This window comes from Alosa alosa, unplaced genomic scaffold (assembly GCF_017589495.1).
Source record: "Alosa alosa isolate M-15738 ecotype Scorff River unplaced genomic scaffold, AALO_Geno_1.1 AALO_1.0_unplaced_1035, whole genome shotgun sequence".
In the NCBI taxonomy this organism is placed as follows: domain Eukaryota; kingdom Metazoa; phylum Chordata; class Actinopteri; order Clupeiformes; family Clupeidae; genus Alosa; species Alosa alosa.
Genome location: NW_025962174.1, coordinates 1 through 5,183, shown reverse-complemented (window position 1 = coordinate 5,183; position 5,183 = coordinate 1). Strand labels below are relative to the sequence as shown.

The 5,183-nt window shown below is 57.3% G+C and overlaps 6 non-coding genes across 6 annotated transcripts; 4 read left to right on the top strand and 2 right to left on the bottom strand.

Moving 5' to 3' along the window:
• Positions 1–922: 922 nt before the first annotated feature.
• trnag-gcc lies at positions 923–993 on the top strand. Its single transcript has one exon. It is a non-coding gene; the product is annotated as a tRNA-Gly (tRNA).
• A 645-nt stretch (positions 994–1,638) lies between these two features.
• trnad-guc lies at positions 1,639–1,710 on the bottom strand. The gene has a single exon. It is a non-coding gene; the product is annotated as a tRNA-Asp (tRNA).
• A 1,965-nt stretch (positions 1,711–3,675) lies between these two features.
• On the top strand, positions 3,676–3,748 carry trnaq-cug. Its single transcript has one exon. It is a non-coding gene; the product is annotated as a tRNA-Gln (tRNA).
• Positions 3,749–3,956: 208 nt separating this feature from the next.
• On the top strand, positions 3,957–4,027 carry trnag-gcc. Its single transcript has one exon. It is a non-coding gene; the product is annotated as a tRNA-Gly (tRNA).
• Positions 4,028–4,102: 75 nt separating this feature from the next.
• Positions 4,103–4,174, bottom strand: trnad-guc. The gene has a single exon. It is a non-coding gene; the product is annotated as a tRNA-Asp (tRNA).
• Positions 4,175–4,880: 706 nt separating this feature from the next.
• Positions 4,881–4,952, top strand: trnaq-cug. The gene has a single exon. It is a non-coding gene; the product is annotated as a tRNA-Gln (tRNA).
• Positions 4,953–5,183: the final 231 nt, after the last annotated feature.

The window sequence follows — 5,183 nt, the reverse complement described above, 5'->3', positions numbered from 1 at the left end:
ACCGCCGGTGGCCTGGTAGCGGTGGCCTGGTTCCATGGTGTAATGGTTAGCACTCTGGACTCTGAATCCAGCTGATCCGGAGTTCAAATCTGGTGGAACCATGCGACTCTCTTGCAGCCCGGCAAGGCTAATGATCTCCCCCCGCTTGTGAGCCTGGGTGTCCCCTGCTGCTTCCTGAGACTTCTCTGCCTTCGTGGTGCATCTTTTTAAGGCCCAGGTCTTGTCGTCCCTCGTTAGTATAGTTTCTGCTGAGCGGCTAGCATGGCGTTTTCTGGTTTTCTTTCGACCCGTTTTTCTCTGGCCGTGAGCAGCATTGGTGGTTCAGTGGTAGAATTTCGCCTGCCATCGCTGAGGCCCGGTTCATTCCCCGCCAATGCAGCAGCCCCTTTTCTTGGCTCTTCTTCCTTCTCTAGTCGTTGATGCCAAGAACCATGGAGCAAAAAAAAAAACAATCCTGGCCTCCCGCCGGGAATCAACCCCCGTCTCCCGTGACAGGCGGGATACTCACCACTATACTAACGAGGACGACTCTGTCTCCAGAAGGGACTTGCCGGGCCTCGAGCCTTGCTGCACTCGAGATCCCTTGGAGGCACGGCCTGCTCTCGACCGCCGGTGGCCCAGAAGCGTGGCCTGTTCCATGGTGTAATGGTTAGCACTCTGACTCTGAATCCAGCCATCCCGAGTTCAAATCTCGGTGGAACCTTAAGACTCTCTTGCAGCCTCGGCAAGGCTAATGATCTCCCTCGCTTTCTGTGAGCCTGGGTGTCCCCTGCTGCTTCCCCTCAGAGATTCTCTGGCCTTCGTGGTGCACCCTTTTAAGGCCCAGGTCTTGTCGCCCCGTCAGTATAGTTTCTGCTGATCTGCTGGCCCGGCTGCTTTTCTGGTTTTCCTTTAAGGCCCAGGTCTTTCTCTGGCCGTAGCAGCATTGGTGGTTCAGTGGTAGAATTCTCGCCTGCCACGCGGGAGGCCCGGGTTCGATTCCCGGCCAATGCAGCAGCCCCTTTTCTTGGCTCTTCTTCTAGTCGTTGATGCCAAGAACGATGGAGCAAAAAAAAAAAACAATCCTGGCCTCCCCGTCGGGGAATCGAACCCCCGTCTCCCCAAGCAAGACAGGCGGATACACTCCACTATAATAACCAGGATCGACTCTGTCTCCAGAAGGGATTTGCTGGGCCTCGAGCCTTGCTGCACTCGAGATCCTTGAGGCACGGCCTGTCCCCGACCGCCGGGTGGCCTGGTAGCGGTGGCCTGTTCCATGGTGTAATGGTTAGCACCTGGACTCTGAATCCAGCGATCCGGAAGTTCAAATCTCGTGGAACCTTAGACTCTCCTCTTGCCGCCTCGGGCAAGGCTACGATCTCCCTCGCTTTCTGTGAGCCTGGGTGTCCCCTGCTGCTTCCTCCTCAGACTCTCTGGCCTTCACAGGTGCACCCTTTTAAGGCCCAGGTCTTGTCGTCCCTCGACAGTATAGTTTCTGATCTGCCACGGCTTGGTTTTCGGTGGCAGCATTGGTGGTTCAGTGGTTTCGCCTGCCACGCTTCCGGTTCTCTCCCTGCCAATGCAGCAGCCCCTTTTCTTGGCTCTTCTTCTAGTCGTTGATGCCAAGAACGATGGAGCAAAAAAAAAAACAATCCTGGCCTCCCCGTCGGGGAATCGAACCCCGGTCTCCCGCGTGACAGGCGGGGATACTCACCACTATACTAACGAGGACGACTCTGTCTCCAGAAGGGACTTGCCGGGCCTCGAGCCCTTGCTGCACTCGAGATCCCTTTGAGGCACGGCCTGCTTCCTCGACCGCCGGTGGCCTGGTTCCAGCGTGGCCTGGTTCCATGGTGTAATGGTTGCACCTGGACTCTGAATCCAGCCTGATCCCTGAGTTCAAATCTCGGTGGACCCTTTTAAGGCCCCTCTCTTGTCGCCTCGGGCAAGGCTACGATCTCCCCGCTTTCTGTGAGCCTGGGTGTCCCCCTGCTGCTTCCCCGCCAGAGCAGCAGCCTCTGGCCTTCTTCAGTGGTGCACCCTTTTAAGGCCCAGGTCTTGTCGCCCCTCAGTAGGCATAGTTTCTGCTGGCCCTCCCCGCTTCTGTGAGCCTGGGTGTCCCCTGCTGTTTTTCTGGTTTTCGACCGTTTTCTCTGGCCCTCGTAGTATAGCAGCATTGGTGGTTCAGTGGTAGAATTGGTGGTTCAGTGGTGCCACGCTGGAGGCCCGGTTCGATTCGGCCAATGCAGCAGCCCTTTTTCTTGGCTCTTCTTCTAGTCGTTATGCCAAGAACGATGGAGCAAAAAAAAAAACAATCCTGGCCTCCCCGTGGCCGGGAATCGAACCCCCTCTCCCCTCAAGGACAGGCGGGATACTCACCACTATACTAACGAGGACGACTCTGTCTCCAGAAGGGACTTGCCGGGCCTCGAGCCTTGCTGCACCTCGAGATCCCTGGAGGCACGGCCTGCGTTCCGACTCCGGCCGGGTGGCCTGGTAGCGTGGCCTGGTTCCATGGTGTAATGGTTAGCACCTGGACTCTGAATCCAGCCATCCGAGTTCAAATCTCGTGGAACCTTACACTCCTGTCGCCTCGGGCAAGGCCACGATCCTCCCTCAAGGCTGTGAGCCTGGTGTCCCTGCTGCTTCCTCAGAGACTTCTCTGGCCTTCGTGGTGCACCCTTTAAGGCCCAGGTCTTGTCGTCCCCTCGTTAGTATAGTTTCTGCTGACTGCTACGTGGCTTTTCTGGTTTTCGACCCGCTTTCTCTGGCGTCAGAGCAGCATTGGTGGTTCAGTGGTAGAATTCTCGCCTGCCACGCTGGAGGCCCGGGTTCGACTCCCCGGCCACGCAGCAGCCCCTTTTCTTGGCTCTTCTTCTAGTCGTTGATGCCAAGAACGATGGAGCAAAAAAAAAAAAACAATCCTGGCCTCCCCGCCGGGAATCGAACCCGGTCTCCCCGCTGACAGGGGGATACTCACCACTATACTAACGGGATCTACTCTGTCTCCAGAAGGGACTTGCGGCCTCGAGCCTTGCTGCACTCGAGATCCCTTGAGGCACGCCCTGTTCCCGACTCCGCCGGGTGGCCTGGTAGCGGTGGCCTGGTTCCATGGTGTAATGGTTAGCACCTGGACTCTGAATCCAGCGATCCAAGTTCAAATCTCGGTGGAACCTTTATGCGCACTCTCTGTCAGCCTCGGCAAGGCTACGATCTCCCTCGCTTTCTGTGAGCCTGGGTGTCCCCTGCTGCTTCCCGTAGACTTCTCTGGCCTTCGTGGTGCACCCTTAAGGCCCAGGTCTTGTCGTCCCCGTCAGGTTTCTGCTGACCTGCCATGCATGCTTTCTGGTTTTCGACCCGCTTTCTCTCTGGGTCAGAAGCATTGGTGGTTCAGTGTAGAATTCTCTAGCCACGGGGAGGCCCGGGTTCGATTCCCGGCCAATGCAGCAGCCCCTTTTCTTGGCTCTTCTTCTAGTCGTTGATGCCAAGAACGATGGAGCAAAAAAAAAACAATCCTGGCCTCCCGCCGGGAATCGAACCCCTGTCTCCCCCGACAGGCGGGGATACTCACCACTATACTAACGAGGACTCCACTGTCTCCAGGAGGGACTTGCCGGGCCCTCGAGCCTTGCTGCACTCGAGATCCCTGAGGCACGGCCTGCGTTCCGACCGCCGTGGGCCTGGTAGCGGTGGCCTGGTTCCATGGTGTAATGGTTAGCACTCTGGACTCTGAATCCAGCGATCCTGAGTTCAAATCTCGGTGGAACCTTACACTCTCTTGTCGCCTCGGCAAGGCTACGATCTCCCCTCGCTTGTGAGCCTGGGTGTCCCCTGCTGCTTCCCGTAGACTTCTCTGGCCTTCGTGGTGCACCCTTTTAAGGCCCAGGTCTTGTCGTCCTCGTCAGTATAGTTTCTGCTGACGGCTAGCGTGGCATGCTTTTCTGGTTTTCGACCCGCTTTTCTCTGGCGTCAGAGCAGCATTGGTGGTTCAGTGGTAGAATTCTCGCCTGCCACGCGGGAGGCCCGGGTTCGATTCCCGGCCAATGCAGCAGCCCCTTTTCTTGGCTCTTCTTCTAGTCGTTGATGCCAAGAACGATGGAGCAAAAAAAAAAACAATCCTGGCCTCCCCGTCGGGGAATCGAACCCCGGTCTCCCGCGTGACAGGCGGGGATACTCACCACTATACTAACGAGGACGACTCTGTCTCCAGAAGGGACTTGCCGGGCCTCGAGCCTTGCTGCACTCGAGATCCCTTGGAGGCACGGGCTGCTTCCTGACCGCCCGGTGGCCTGTTAGCGGTGGCCTGGTTCCATGGTGTAATGGTTAGCACTCTGGACTCTGAATCCAGCGATCCGAGTTCAAATCCGGTGGAACCTTGCGCACTCTGTCAGCCCGGGCAAGGCTACGATCTCCTCGCTTTCTGTGAGCCTGGGTGTCCCCTGCTGCTTCCCCAGAGACTCTCTGGCCTTCGGTGCACCCTTTTAAGGCCCAGGTCTTGTCGCCCCGTCAGTATAGTTTCTGCTGACTGCCAGCGTGGCGCTTTCTGGTTTTCGACCCGCTTTTCTCTGGCCGTGAGCAGCATTGGTGGTTCAGTGGTAGAATTCTGCTTGCCACGCTGAGGTCCGGTTCGATTCCCCCTGCCAATGCAGCAGCCCCTTTTCTTGGCTCTTCTTCTAGTCGTTGATGCCAAGAACGATGGAGCAAAAAAAAAAACAATCCTGGCCTCCCCCGTCCGGGAATCGAACCCGTCTCCTCCGTGACAGGCGGGATACTCACCACTATACTAACTAGGACCCACTCTGTCTCCAGAAGGACTTGCCGGGCCTCGAGCCTTGCTGCACCTCGAGATCCCTTGGAGGCACGGCCTGCCTCGACTCGCCGGTGGCCTGGTAGCGTGGCCTGGTTCCATGGTGTAATGGTTAGCACTCTGGACTCTGAATCCAGCGATCCGAGTTCAAATCTCGGTGGAACCTTGCGCTCTCTTGCCGCCTCGGCAAGGCTAACGATCTCCCTCGCTTTCTGTGAGCCTGGGTGTCCCCTGCTGCTTCCCTCAGACTTCTGGCCTTCGTGGTGCACCCTTTAAGGCCCAGGTCTTGTCGCCTAGTATATAGTTTCTGCTGACGGCTAGCGCATGCTTTCTGGTTTTCACCCGTTTTCTCTGGCCGTAAAGCAGCATTGGTGGTTCAGTGGTAGAATTCTCGCCT